The sequence below is a fragment of the Palaemon carinicauda genome, chromosome 21 (assembly GCF_036898095.1).
Source record: "Palaemon carinicauda isolate YSFRI2023 chromosome 21, ASM3689809v2, whole genome shotgun sequence".
NCBI classification, from domain to species: Eukaryota; Metazoa; Arthropoda; class Malacostraca; order Decapoda; family Palaemonidae; genus Palaemon; species Palaemon carinicauda.
The window spans coordinates 17,869,363-17,885,782 of NC_090745.1; the positions used below are offsets into that span (position 1 = coordinate 17,869,363).

The 16,420-nt window shown below is 35.6% G+C and overlaps 1 protein-coding gene across 6 annotated transcripts in view; it reads left to right on the plus strand.

The window, feature by feature from the left end:
• Positions 1-1,812: 1,812 nt before the first annotated feature.
• The window catches only part of LOC137615196 (protein tweety-like), a 219,204-nt gene continuing 204,596 nt past the window's right edge, over positions 1,813-16,420 (plus strand). For 5 of the 6 annotated variants that reach the window (XR_011039189.1, XR_011039191.1, XM_068344847.1 and 2 more), the window contains exons 1-2: positions 1,813-1,909; positions 10,356-10,408. The gene's annotated coding sequence lies outside the window, so the exon portion shown is untranslated. Of the gene's footprint in view, positions 1,910-2,116; positions 2,384-10,355; positions 10,409-16,420 lie in introns of those variants that run through there. The other variant, XR_011039190.1, reaches the window with a different exon arrangement.

Sequence of the window (16,420 nt, forward strand, 5' to 3'; positions counted from 1 at the left end):
GCATATTAAAGAAAAGTTAGGAAATGGTGTGTATACGGTAGGGAGAATGTAGGAATTAACTCCATACTCTGCAGCAAATGAATGTACAAATTAATCCTAAGGATGACTAAAATGCATGGCAGAATTTTTATTGAAAAATTTACATACTTTTAGAAAAGTAGTGTGCGGTTCAGATGCTATAGAAATATGCAAGAAGTTTTGTATGTGGGATAATTTATATGTTGGAAAGTGAAATTGCCAGACTTTGTAATCAGGAGAGATACTGGTTTGGAGTAAATTTGTGTATATGATAAGATCAAGTTGTAAGTCTTTGACTAGAATCTATATTATCTTTTATTGATTAAGGTGAAAAGTAGAATAAGGACTAGTTATGAGTTGAGAAATGTGGTATGAGCCCATAGTCATTTATTGGAGTAAGGAATGGCTGGTGTTTGTGAAAGATAAAGTACTGAATTAGGATCTTGAAGAGAAATTACAGTAACTATCATTAGTGAAAGAGATCGTAAGAGAAAAATTTGTAGGGTTTTGTTTGTAAAGGGTAATCGGGAAAGTTGTTATGAATAGTGGAAGGATAAAAGTGAGTGTTTTTTAAGATATTGGAGAGTAAATAATGGAAGACGAAGCAAGCGACAAAATAAGTGAAGCAAAGTTGAAAGTGTAAGAAGGGTTTGTCAAGCTAACAAATTTGTGGCTGTTGAGTGTAAATGAAAGAAAAAGGTTGCAGCTGTTGAAATGAAACATTTTCTTAATATGTGCAGTGTAAGAAGAATTAATATGGTAAAGAATATATATATGTAGAAATGGTAAAAAGGAAGGATGGATGGATCTAAATATTTTAAGGTGGTACAGTCATTTTGAAAGAGTGAATGGTAAAATGGTTGGATACATGGCATGATTGGAAGGGGCATTGTATAAGAAGGGCTCATTGTCGAGGAGGCGCTCAGGGTAGAGACAAATGACGTTCTGTGCATAAGTGTATCAAAGCATATTTACACACACACACACACACACACACACACACATATATATATATATATATATATATACATACATACATACATACATAGGCTACATAAACACGTGTGTGTCTGTGAATGTAATTTTCTTTACAGACGTGTGTGAATAATTATAGGGTCTTCACGCAAGCTGTTAAAAATCTTGATGATGATTTTTCTTCCTGATGATTTTTCTTTTAGTAATTCATTAGATGGATGTTATCTTTTTTATTACTGTAAAATTTCTGAACATCTTCATACATGTAATTAGATGTATTTTACAAATTATCGTTTGTATTTTATAGATCTTATATCATATGAAGTAGACAGTGTGAAAGGAGACCCTTTACTTTATAATGGATAAAAAAATATATCCATGATAAAAGCTATACAGTCGCTTCGTTTCCTCTTCATTTCTTTAAATGTTCCGTATAACTTCGAGTGCACAAATGAGATTCTTTGCCATTGCACCTGGGCATCAAATAGCCTCCCTAGCCCCAGTGGTGGGCCAACTGACCCAAATTCACAATCACAAATCCATTGACAATAAAAGGTACTGTATATTAATTTTAGTGTTATAACAAAATCGAGGTGGATCTGGCAATCAATTCTAATTGTGAAATTAAATTTAATAATATGATGGTGGTTATGATATCTACGCAATGTATTTGTACCGTTGTCAATATAAGTTTTATCAGTGAGAAAAGTCAAATACTGTCAGTCCTATGAAACAAATTAAATTCCCGCCAAAATAGTGTGCGCATCTTCCGTGTCAGTTGTTACTGTTAGCAAAGAAAACGGGACTGTTCGATGTTTTGACAGTTTGCTTGGTTGTGTTGGCGGAGGAAAGTGTAGTTGGAACGTCCTCCCCCGGATACCCACTGAGTATTGGACTTCGCTAGTCTGTTATTAAGGTATGCTTAAAACTATAAGGATAATTTAGGTATTATGCAGTTATTCAATGCAATGGTTAATAATGTTAACCTATATGTTAGCGATTTAAGTTATTATTCTTCTGTGTAGGTGCTGGAGAGAGAGAAATCAATACTCGAGCGGGCAAGGTGGGCTAAGCAGAATTCGCCCCAGGGTTACTCTTGCAAGCCCCCCGAAAGGAATAAAAAAGAAACCCTCCTTTTTTTAGCGCTTAGGTCGATGCATTCGCAGTCTAGATAACACAGAGCCGGTGATAGGACATCGGTCTCCCACCGGAGAATCGTGAAAATCTAGTGCGATCTTGAAGAAACGTTTAAAAGGGGGGTTATTGTTGGAGAAGGTGGTTAGTTGCGTCCCGGTATCTAGCGTTGTTGCTGCTGCTGCTGTCTGGGAGGCTGTTCAGCATCAGTTGCGGATGAGAGATAGAAAAGGAGCGGGACTATAAACAAAAGAAGGTATTTAAGCTGTGACATTCAATGCACTGTTGTTTGAAATATCGTCCATCTCTTGCAAGTGCTCTTTGGCCGGCGAAGTTAATTGCGAAATCGTTGTTGGGTGTCAAATTCATGTCTACTATACCGAGTGCATGGAACTGACATGAGTGTTTTTCCTCATTATCAACATCAGTGTCATTATATCTTCGTGTTGTGGCCGTTTTGTAATGTGGTGATTGTGTACTAATTATATTGTCATTTATTTGTAGGCTGACTATGTAGGCTAGTACTTGATCATTATGCTTGTCTATATAGTTCTGTAGGTCTTTATCAACAATGACAGCCATATAGTTTTGATATTCGTCTAAATGAGTTCTCTGAATACATTGAAGTAATATTACACCATTAATAGAATCTATGTAATATGCCATCAAATATTTCCATCGTTTCAAGCAAAATAAAATTTTCAAACGACAAGGGCATTGCCTATTAACTATCGCTTCGGAAGGGGATGTTATAGGTTGGCTAGTTGTCATCTGAAGAAATAATAATCCAGAAACAATATGGCTATGTTTAGTGGTGTTTATATAGCACCCTTTATATGTGCAATGTTGCTTCCATTTGTCTTGGTTGGTTGTTTGTTTACAATTCTTAGTTAACCCAAGACCAATTTTGCTTTGGAATACCAGTTTGCGAAGAGTGCATTGTTGCTATATGTGTTGACAGTTTGTCTTTTAAAAGAAAAGGTGGGATCCTGTAAATTGGTGTTGGAGTATATTGTTATGAATCTGTTAGCTGTTTTCATAAAGATGGACCTGGGTGATGAATGGATTACCCACTATTGAAATGATATCATTTTGTAGTCCGTAACTTGATATCCAAGGATGATGCTGGGATAACTGGATTAGTTCTGATGACTACTACAGGACTATAACAGGATTTGATTTAGCTCTCTCTCTCTCTCTCTCTCTCTCTCTCTCTCTCTCTCTCTCTCTCTCTCTCTCTCTCTCTCTCTCTCTCAAAATATATACTACACCCCCCCCACACACACACACACACATACTATATATATATATATATATATATATCTATATATATATATATATATATATATATATATATATATATATATATATCTATATATATATATATATATATATATCGTATCAAACGTCACCCTTGTTAGATATGTGATGAATAACACATTCATCCTTCACATTGAATACTGAATTGTGTATGGATCCAGTGAATAAAACTTCTACAATAACCACTTTAAATACCCACCCTTACATGTACTGCTATCTCAAGCTTGACATATGAAAGATATCCCCTTTTAATGACTTTTCTTCGTTATCTATTCAATCTCTCTTTCCTCAAAGTATTTGTGAAGCATTCAAACATAGCCAATATATATTATGTCCATTCGTTCCGTTTCTCAAATACTGTTCACCAATCTTTTGTCTTCGTTTCAACTTTGTTTACATATTCTCTCCCTTACGCATCTCCAAATTTTTCATCCCTTCAAATTTTCATTGGTCATAAATTAGGTGAACAAAACATATCAATAGCTTCTATACATTTATTTCTTTCGCACTTCACTTGCGCAAAGAAGTGTCTACATAGTTTCCAAACGTGAAAAATATTCTTTTTCTTAGAAAATTATAAACTTCAAATGGATTGCATTGTCTAAACGAGTGTCAAGCGAATGTCTCCCACATAACCTATACAATAAGTGTTGGTTGAGTAGTTTTTTCCTATCTCGTTTTAGCACTTATCCAGATATAAACCTTGCTTCATTCTACTCAGTGATTAGCTATTTCTCTTTTTGTACATACATCCTTGGTACTCATGCAGAACTATTGCTCTCTCTCTCTCTCTCTCTCTCTCTCTCTCTCTCTCTCTCTCTATATATATATATAAATATATTATGTATATATAGGCCTATATATATATATATATATATATATAACAGAGACATATATTTATTCAATATATCAAAACTGTTTCAAATCATAACCAATATTGAACAATTATAGGACACGCTAATATCTGAAGATTATCACTGAATATACCACACCCAAGTATTCCAATTTCCATACTTTCTTTCCCGTACCATTCGAAGCTTTCATTTTCCCATATGTACATTTGTTTTAACTCCACGCCCTAACTACGTGAAGAGAATCTCTTTGTTGACGTGTTGCCCTTGCAAGTTTGACCTCAGTTGACTCTTAACGGTGTTTTGATTATGGCTCGAGGGATCACACATTGTTGGCACTGAGACATCTACTGGTCTGGAGGAGGCTGCTTTTATGAAGTTACTTTTTGTGTTAATTTTTATTTATCCAATAGAGATCCATCGTTGTTACGCCTTTTTTTTTTAATAAAATTTAATTTTTACTTTACTTTAAGGGCTGCTTTTTTTTCCTGGAGTTCTCTTGCTTGAGGGAACACCTCACACTATTCTGTCATCTCTTCCTCTTGTTTTTTTTTTCATGTTTCTATAGTTTATACATGGAACATCTCTATTAATTATTTCCTTGTTTCCTTTCCTCACTGTGCTATTTTCTCTGCTGGAGCCCTTGGGCTTATAGCATCCTGCTTTTCCAACTAGGGTTGTAGCTTATCTAGTAATAAAAATAATAACTAGAGGGGCACTCTGTAGAGAGCAGACTTCTGCTGTGGCAGCTTATTTCTCGACTTTGACCTTTGACGTGTATTAATTGTTGTGGATTTTCATACCCTCAAATATGAACCAAGTTTGAAGTCTCAGTGACAACGATGTCCAAACTTATGAGTGTTTACGTGAATTAGACATTTTGCTTGGCCTTGACCTAAAATTTGATAATTTCCAGCTTTTTACATAACAGTTAATCACTGCAAGTTTCATTACGATTAAAATTATGGCCAGGAAGCTGTTCACGCGCGCTCGCGCGCACACAACCATGGGCGAAAGCATAACCCCCTTCCAACTTCGTCGACCGAGGTAACAATAATAATAATAATAATAATAATAATACAGTAGGGGAACCTTACTCTACAGGACCACCACGGTCATTTTATCATTTGCCTTCCTTGGCATTCAGCATGTCACACCGCATATTGCTCTATTATTGTCACATCCACATTATCGAACCACTTAGAGAACAAGAAAGTCTTCAGTTTCTTCCTAGAAAGCCTTAATAGCTTAAGTCTTGTTGCAAAGTTTTTCCAGATTTATTCTTCATTCGCTTATGATGATTTTCATTCTTCAGTCACTCAACTGGCGTGTAGTATGAAACATACGGGCTTATTGTGTTTAGATATTTCTACTTACGCTCCATAGTACTACGCATGAGCGTTTATACCTAGACCGTGGACGTAAGTAGAATTCTAGTAGAAGACGGTATTAACGCATATTTTAGTAAATCACTGGCATTACCTTATTGTGGTCCTATTACGGAACATGTAATGCGACCTTTTTTGTGTTTGTGTTTGAATTCCAAATACGTGTAGTATGTCGGGTTTCATCTCTGTCCTTAGAGTTTTTTTTTTCTTTCAAATTTGGAATGTTTCTCTTAACCAAAATTGGGGGGAGGGGCGTTGTGAAAGGGTTTGTATATTACTATGATCAGCAGAGCTGTACTAGTCAGTGCCATCCATACTGTTTCCTATGAGCGTAAAGTTTCCCACCATCACCAATCCGCATTGGCCAGCGTTTTTATGAAAATGGCCAAATCCCGGACATGACTAAGGACAGGTCTGAGGCCTTTGTCCTACAGTGGACCATAAATAGCTGCAGGTGTTTGTTTATATATATATATGTGTGTGTATATATATATATATATATATATATAGTGTGTGTGTGTGTGTGTGTATCTTTGTTGTATATGAATAAGTTTATATGGATCCCTGTGAACTTAGTCATAATAAATGCCCTATAAGGGGCCACGGGTCCTCATCTCATCTTTGGGAGGCAACACTATTTAAAAAAAATGTCCTAGCTTTAATTTAGAGAAGTTATTCTTGTAAGCCATCACATTGAAAAGAAAAAGACAGAAGAAAACTACGCTGTGAAAATCTTCTACACCTAGACAAACTTCGTAGGCCTACGCAGCTATCTCTGTAAGTCGTAGCCAAAGTTTTAATGGGCCAATTTTATAGGGCTGTTGTGTCAAGTTTTTCATTTTGGAGCTTAAGCAAGCGTAATAGTAATAAACTTTTCCATATTTTACCCTTTTTTCATAATTAGGTAATAAGTGCTCTGTAGTATGTATTTCAGAAATTCGTATTTTTTAAGACTGAAAATATTCATAACTGACATGCCTACAGCTGCGACACATGAGTTGTAGGCTACTGCTGGTATTCTAGTTAGCAAATCTAAGCAGTGATGGGCGTGGTCGGTGATTGGATAGGTGACCATCGAGAAAGTTAATAAGCTGCTTGTGCATCCATGGTGTAGGGGTGTGTTTTATAATAATTTATGCTTTGAATGTTTGCAGAAAACTGTAAGGAAACTTTGAGTGAAAATAATAAAGCTGCATGCGTCGTAAATAGGCCTAAAAGCGGAGGAGTTTATTGAAGATGTGTTGTGTTGGAGGTAACTTTATGAGATTGATTTAGATAAAAGTGGTTTTTGTGTTAGGACACGAAGACAAGAAACGTACTGATTTTGGTGGAGATTGGGACTCAAACAAAGGCAAGGTTTGTTTTCATAGATGCTTGATATTCTTTTAGCTAAAAAGTTGAGCTAAGAGAAGAAAGGGACAGATTTAGGTGTAACTTTGTGTGATAGGAAAATGGGGTTTTAACTGCATCTGTGATGATCCATTTTTGTAGGAGCTAGTTGGTGATAGTGAAGAGAAATTGTAGGTGAAATTGTTGGCGAAAGTTTGTAAGCAGAAATGTTTGAAAGGTAAAGTGAAACAATGCTAGGCAACAAGGATACTTGGAACCCAGAAATAGAGAGCAATGAATGTTACATTGGATGCTTAAAGTATGGACATTATTGATACAAATGTTTTTATTTTGGAAAGGTGTAACTAGGGGTGGTAGGATGACAGAACAGGTTTAGCAAGGGAAATGTGTCTGACGAAAGCTTTTTTTAAAAGGACTTCAATAAAAGTTAAAGGTAATGGACAAAAAATGGTTGTTAGATAAATTAATTTACAGAAGGGACAATTGGAATGAATGAAAGGTTAAAGATAGAAGCTGTTTAAGATGATGGCTTATTTTGTAGCCTATGCGGAGTGAGGTAGTAAGATATGACGTAATTGTTAGGACTAGTGAAGGTTTGGGTCTTTTTTTTTTTCACAGTCAAGCACAGAATCTGGTTTTCACTAAAGCTAATAACACTTATGAGAAATTATATGTATATATATACACACAGACACACACACATACACACACACACACACACACACATATATATATATATATATATATAGTGTGTGTGTGTGTGTGTGTGTGCGTGTACTTTTTGTGAGTGGGGATACCTTTACGCGATGGCAGAGTTTTTGTTTCGCCATGCTCAGCAAAGGCAGCCGTAAATGTCAGGGTCACGCATACTAGGTTGGTTTACTGAAAGCTATCAGACAAAAGTCTCCCATCATCACCAATCCCCACTGGCCAGCGTGGTGATGAAACTGGCCAAACTCCAGATATGAATAAAAGCATGTCTGCGGACTTTGTCTAGTAGTGAACTACAAACGGCTGTATATATATATATATATATATATATATTTATATTTATATAAGAATATTAGTCAATAGGCCTCTGTTTAAAGTGATTCTCTCCTCTCTCTCTCTCTCCTCTCTCTCTCTCTCTCTCTCTCTCTCTCTCAGACTTATATTATTAAGAAATGCAAGTGCTACTTTGAAACATTTATTCGTCAATTTTGGGCTCTCTTTCTCTTGTGTTTGTAAAACAAGGACAAACACTATCGATTCCAATACTTCTTTGAATTGAGGCTAAAGAGAATTGCAGATCAGATTACTGCATTGAAGTACCGTCATTGTCTGAGGCTCAATCAACTTTATCCTGTTTATATTCCAACCGAATCCAATACTGAATCGGAACCGAAATCTGTCTATTCTGTGTTCGACATTACAGGAATCAAATCGCGCGGTGTGCGTAGAATACATTAAATGAAAACAAGGCCATAATTTTGTTTCTTGTCGAGTTAAAACCTATATTTCGGCATATTTTTATTTTAGTTTCTGGGTAATACCTGTATTTCTGCATATATTTTATTTTTGTTATTTGCAATTATTTTTTTATCGGGATTAATCTCAGAATCTTCGTTTTGGAAGTAGATACAGAACTATTAGTAAATTTATATTACCTTAGGCCTATGTAATGCTTTAACACACCCATATATATATATATATATATATATATATATATATATATATATCCTTAGTGAAGATACCTTATGTAGTGAAAGGGTTTGTGTATCGCCACGATCAGCAAAGCTGTACTAGCCAGGGTCACCCCACACCAGGATTAATAGAGTACAATATTAATCCTGACCCTCACTAATTTGTTTTTTTCTTAGCGATGAGACTGAAGTCTCCCACTATGACCAAACGACAATGGCTAGAGTGATGATGAAATGTCCAAACCCAAGGCATGAATAATGACATGTCTGAGGCTTTTGCCTTGCAGTGGACTAGAAAAAGCAGCATTAGTTATTAGTGTGAGTGAGAGACCACGAATATATTAAAGTATATTTGGTAACGAGAACCTTAAAGTAAATTGTAGTAGAGATTCTGAATGAAATGAGAAATTGTTTGAGTGTCACCTCTTTCAGACTGAACTGATGACACCATGTTATTCCATGACAGGTAGTGATATGAAGCCGTTTACGACTTAACATCCATCTGTTCCTTCTCGTCTGTGTTCTCTCTCCCCTGGCCATTTCCTCCTCCTTCGTCAGCGACAGACCCCTCTTGTCCCATTCATTCAGCTGCAAATTGATTCTCTTATTTGCGAATCATATTACTTTTCTTCTCGACCCTCTTCGAAATTGATCTCTGTCGTGTGATGCTGTTAGCGTCCAGAGAGGGGAAAGGGAATAGCTCTGATTCGTCACAGATTTTGGATCGGAACTAAATAGCAGCCTGTCATGGAATTGTCATATTGTCTGGTTAACTAAGTTCGAGTGGTAATGAGGTGGTTATGTTTTTAAGCAACATAAACATATTCTTGGCTTTGCTGAAGACATATTTTACTTACTACAAGGGTCAATAGTAATTCATCGTTTATATTCCAAGGCATTCAGCATTTCACATCGCATATTGCTCGTTTATTGTCAAATCCTCATTATCGAAACACTTAAAAAACAAGGAAGTCTTCAGTTTCGTCTTGAAAGTCTTAATATCCTGTCTTTCAGATGTCTAGCCACATATGTATGAAGGGTATCTCAATCTCTCAAGTTGGTCAGTTCATAATTTCAACGAAGGTCTCACGGCATAAGGTTTTGCTGATCTTCGTTAATTGTAGGATTTTATTCTTTCTTTTAAAGAGATATTTTTTCTACTTTCCATTGCTGACACCTCGAGTGCTCCAATCACGCCTAACTTCATTATAACTTTATATTCTCACAGTAATTGCATGAAGAGGGTAAACTGTAAATTTATAACAGATTTAATTTTCTTTACTCCATTTATCATGAAAACTCTCTCTCTCTCTCTCTCTCTCTCTCTCTCTCTCTCTCTCTCTCTCTCTCTCTCTCTCTCTCTCTCTGAGGAGCAAGGTCATCTCACTCTGAATAGTGACAAGAATGTACATTTTACTGAATTTTTCCAGTCTTGGAGAGAGAGAGAGAGAGAGAGAGAGAGAGAGAGAGAGAGAATAATTTTTTAGTCGATTTTACTGAAGAAGTTATTCACTTAAATGCATATATTAACGTTGTTGCTTTTATTGCTGTTATTATTATTATTATTATTATTATTATTATTATTATTATTATTATTATTATTATATAAATGATAACTATTTATTCCTCCTTTTCAGACTCTGTATCCAGTGAGAGGGGAACTCCACTTCAAACACTAGATCTTCTCAAGGTAAGATCAATTATTAACGTTTGTTCTTTAATAGACTAAGAGAGATGCTTAGATCTTGTTAACTGCAAAATTAAACCCGAGTAAATTTCAATTAAGCGGAACATGAAGGAAATATGGGATGAATTGTTTATGAGGCTGGAGATTGGGTCAAGCTCTGGTCAAGTAGTTTACTTATTAGAAATCGTTATTTTGAAAGCTTATTTATCTTAAAAGTTTGTATATATATATATATATATATATGTGTGTGTGTGTGTGTGTATATATATTCGTTCATTGCAAACCAACCTAGTATGGGTGGCCCTGACTTGTAAAGCTTTACTTAGCATGGAGCTATATCCTTTGTGAGCTTTCCATTTCCTGCGTTTTTTCATATTGTACAACATAATTGCATAGATTTTAAGGGAATTTCGGGGAAAAGAATCTAACATTTCATTCTCCCTTTGAAAGGGAGAATTTAACTTACAGATGCAGTAGTATGGATAAAGTAATAAAAAATACTGAATCTTATATTACTGACATATATACAGTACAGTATGCACATATAATACGCACGTACGCTGTTTCTACTACGATGTATTTTCTTAGCTTGCAATGGAACGTTTTCCCTTGAAATGTAAAACCCATTCTTCTAACGTTATTGGGCCAAGGTTCGCTCATCGATCTTCCTGCCCCTGAAGGCCTGTCAGTCACCTCTATTTTGGCATCTTTGTCCTTTAAGGTTCGCTTCCCTACGGATATTCTATGGAGATTGTGAACTCGAGATCTGATTCATCAAAGGCCTTGTATGGTTTTGTGTTTGCGGATGGAAAGTCCTCGCTGTAAACCACCATAATGGTTTGTCCTATCATCAAAATGCTTTGAGTTTCTCTCTCTCTCTCTCTCTCTCTCTCTCTCTCTCTCTCTCTCTCTCAAGTAAATATAAAATGCGTGAAAATAAAAATCTAGATTTTGGTTCCCCTCATGACTATAAATTACAAGGTTGTCTTCTCTTGGTGTTTACAATATTGGACGAGACAAAAATAAAAATGATCCAAATGAAAGATGATGGTGATGTAATTAAACACAAGTGTTTAAAATGGTGTCCTTGGCCTTGCAGCCCTAACTAACCATTGGTGCTTCACGACCACTGCAACAGAATTTGGCAAGTTACCACATTTTTTTTTTTTTTTTTTGTGCTAGAGATGAAGCGTTTTTGGATCAAGAAGTTAACATCGCCTTTTTCGGATTTTTTTTAACAAGATATTTTCTTCCAAAGAATATTTGATGTTCTAAATTTTGAAGATTTTTTTTTTTTACATAGTGTGTTCTGTAGACCGAAGTCCAAAGGTAGTTGAATTTGCAAGTTCAGATGACATAGTCCTGTCGTTTTTTTTTTGGGGGGGGGATACATAACAGTAAATTGTGTAATTGATTATTAAAATGGCATCGCTTTGCATTTATTTTAAGCCTTCCTATCTATCACTATGTCGCATTTGTCACAATGTCTTCTTGAGTAATGTAATGTGTACAAACAGTATTGCACTTCCGTGGAGAACAGGTGGAAAACGTGCAATGCAACTATCACAGTTGTTTATAGACTATCTTCTCATATGAGGAAATATAATTCTATGGTTATACGATGGATGAATTTTAAACTAAATATCCATTCTATTGTTGGAATGGTTGCCTTTCTATTATTATTATTATTATTATTATTATTATTATTACTTGCTAAGCTACAACCCTACTTGGAAAAGCAGGATGCTATAAGCCCGCGGGCTCCAACAGGGAAAATAGCCCAGTGAGGAAAGGAAATACGAGAGATAATTAACAATTGAAATGAAATAATTTAAGAACAGTAACAACATTAAAATAAATCTTGCATATATTAAATATAAAAACTTTTACAAAACAAGAGGAAGAGAAATAAGATAGAATAGTGTGTCCGAGTGTACCCTCAAGCAAGAGAACTCTTCAGTGAAAGACCATGTATAGAGGCCATGGCACTATCCAAGACCAGAGGACAATGGTTTGATTTTGGAGTTTCATTCTCCCAGAAGAGCTACTTACCATTGCTGAAGATATAAATACGTACATACATAAACTTTATGTAGAAAAACAGAAAAAAATATCCATTGTAACAATTTACAAACTTCCGAGAGCAAATGTCAGTATCTTCTTTGAAGAATTCAGTGAACTCATTGAGATGATTATTACGGAGAAAAATGAATTAGTTATTTGTGGAGACTTCAATCTTTAGGTGGATGCCGCATCATAACCTTATGCTTTGGCATTTAGTGAGTTATTGGAATCATATCAATTGGTGAATAATGTCGACTGTGCAACTACTTTAACTAAACGAACGAGATAAAATGGCAGTGGAGGTCCTGTAGAGAGTAGAGTTCCCCTGCTGTATAGGACGGGAAAAACAGCCGTCAAAGTAAAGTAAGTAACCCATGAAGCTAGATTGCATTTTCCTTTGAAGACCATCGCACTGCAAGGACTTCGATCATTTCCCTGAAACTGGTCATTTTCGTTTGATTAGGGCGGCCGAGGGAAAAGCTTGAATGTAATCAACGGTCTGCAACGTCATTCCTTAAGATGGAGTTTTGATTGCTTCTCGAGATGGGAAAATTGTCAGAATGTTACTAAAAGAAAAATTTCGACAGAGAACATGAAGTCATTTGTTTTTCGTATCCATTATTTTTTGATTGATAGTTTCATTGGGGGTTGGGGGGTAGCATAAGCAGCGACGTCTATTAGGAATGTTTTTACTTTAACGTTTAGATTATATCAACACCATAAGTTAGAAGAATTTTTTTTTTTTTTTTTTTTTTTTTTTTAAGCTAAGGATACTATTATAGTTCAGGAGTAATAAAATATATTTATTGGTAAACAAAATAGTGTTTTTTGATAGATTAATCGTTGGACTAGATTAATGAAATTATACATATTTTAAGTGATTTTTATTTATAATAAATTTCATTCCAAGGGTATTGCGTCCTGTTAGCGAAATCCAGTGAATAGGTTTATCATCATCATCTCCTCCTACGCCAATTGACGCAAAGGGCCTCCGTTAGATTTCGCCAGTTGTTTCTATCTTGAGCTTTTAAATCAATACTTCTCCATGCATCATCTACTTCACGCTTCATAGTCCTCAGCCATGTAGGCCTGGGTCTTCCAACTCTTCTAGTGCCTTGTGAAGCCCAGCTGAATGTGATGGATAGTAGTAAGTTTTATGTTTGTACAATTATACAAAATACGTAAGTTTCATATACTGTAATTATTTAAGAATTCAGACAACGGGCAAGGCAGCTCACCGTGGAAGGACTTATTGATGAGTTTTATATTTTACAAAATAAACATTAGGACACGTTATGTCCAGTTGGACGCTGGAATTCCTGGTACACATCAATATGAAGAAGTGCACCTAGCCACGCCCTTACTGCGAGTAGAGTTCCTGTTTTAGCCCCACCATCCACCTCTGCCATATCTTCCTACACTATCTGTTTGGTTACTCACCGCTAAGTAAGAGTATGGCATGGTACACTTCTTCGAAGCGAGCTGTTTCAGGGACTTCTGTGTCCAATTGTACACGGTTCTATATTGGTTTCGTACTCATTGGTAATTTGAAGTTGAAAAGTTTATGTTTATTTAGAGGAAGGCGATGGCGAATTTTCTTCAGACTACAGTATGACAATGAAAATTTCGTTATGGGAGCGAGCTCCTTAAAAACCTGTGGGGATAAACATACATTTTTTTATGTGGACAAATCATTTAATTTTGATGGACCATTCACTTCCGTTTCTTAATACTTAGTATTCTCCTATTCAATAGATGTTTTCATAATTAAACCGTGTACATAATGTTGAAATTTACTCGGACATCTGTAATGCCAGGAAAGTGCTTCTGCTAGGAAACACTTGCTGGTATTTTACAAGAACAGCAACAAATGTACCCGTTTCTAGTTCACTACAAGACAAATACCTCGGACATGCCCTTAATCATGTCTGGGATTTTGCCAATTTTTATCACCAACCTGGCCACTGCAGATTGGTGATGGTAGGAGACTTTAGTCTGATCGCTCACAACTAACCAACTAAGTATGGGTGATCCTAACTAGCACAGTTTTGCTAATTATGGCGGTATACAAACCCTTTCACCACGTTAATGCATCCCAAATCTTAATTAGATTAAAATCAGATCCAATTACCTTGAAGAAATGCACCGACTGAATCTAAGCCTCATACAAATCGTTTTACCACTATGAGTGGAAAACGACATTCGGCTGAAGAAAGTAATCCGGTTGCCGACGCAATCTTGGATTGGACGCTCTACCGGATTTTTTTGATAAAAAAGGGGTCTCATTTTCTTCAACCTTGGGTGAACTTTATTGTGCCGGAGATACCCCCCACACACTACAATGGTCTCAATTGAACGAACAAGGCAACAATTGCTATTAAGGATTTAGCCTTCCTATGCATGGGGTCCCACCCAACCCTTTTGTCTTAGGAGAATCTTTTAATTTTATATTTGCTGCAATTGAAAAGGGTTTCTGGTTCTTTCCTCTTCATCAAATTGTTGGGTTAAATTTGGGGCTCAAGTCGAATTAGTTTGAGGAACGATTATTTTATACACAAAGCTATTTTGACCTTGTAAATTTCTCTCTCTCTCTCTCTCTCTCTCTCTCTCTCTCTCTCTCTCTCTTTCTCTCTCTCTCTCTCTCTCTCTCTCAGATAAGTTTATATTCGCTGTATTGTCATTTGTCAGCATATTCTTATGCTTAAAATTTCATGAACTTTCACTGATTAACATGTCTGTTCGTCATTACATTTCTGCTTTCATGATTAATGTTGATACTCTTCTTGAAATATTTTATATTGGTTATTTATTACTTCTCTTGTAGCTTATTTCTTTCCTTATTTCCTTTCCTCACTGGGCTATTTTTCCCTATTGGAGCCCTTGGTCTTATAACATCTTGCTTTTCCAACAAGAGTTATAGCTTGGCTTGTAATAATAATAATAATAATAATAATAATAATAATAATAATAATAATAATAATAATTGATACTAAATGCTTTGGATATCTTAATTTTGAAATGTCTGGATATTATTAGCATCTCATGGAGTTTATCTTAGACGGAATTGGTAACCGGTTGCTTTCTTTTCTTAGAAGTAGGAATTGTGATTTGGTACGTCGTATAAATATTTCCTGTTAGGTTATACTTCATAGGATTTATTTTAACAAGGATCTTCCTCTATCATCTTTAATCTAAGTATTTATCATTATACTGATATGCAATTTTATTTCTTTAGTTTTCATTTGTATCCTACCGTCTATAAGCTCTATTTTTTAAAATAAATTGTAAGAATATGCTGGGTAAGACAATAAAAGACGCATTCGATTGTTCCATGTGCATTATACATGCCATTAATACATATGATATTGCGCATAAATGAAGTCTATTGCACGCACACATATATGTACATACATTCATAGTATATGAAAATGGTATTGTGTTGACTTTCATCTTATATTGAAACATGACGGGTGATTCAAATTAAAAACTAGCAATTGGGTCACCTGGTGGGTCAGGAAGTTGATAATACTCGCTGTTATGTAAGACAGTGACCTATCATCAGGTAAATCGTGAAGTACAGTTAGCACTTAGAGACACAGCGACCTTGTCTTTCATTTAAAGAGAAAGTGGTTCGATCCTTATGGCTAGTACAATGGTAAATGTGTTCACCTAGCATTCACATTTCGGCAGGTCGATCCCCGCCCATGACCGTGAGTTTAAGCTGTTTACTGGGGACTGGAGGCTATTGCTGTGGCTGGGCACCACCACAGTGGGGCGTTGGGCTTGCCCGTCTGACGTTCTGGTGAGCATCTATTTTGATAATACTGGAACTGAAACCAGACACTTTTAATCTTTAAAATTGGAACATGATATTGTGATGATTTTCATCATTATATATATATATATATTATATTATATATATATATATATATATATTATATATATATATAT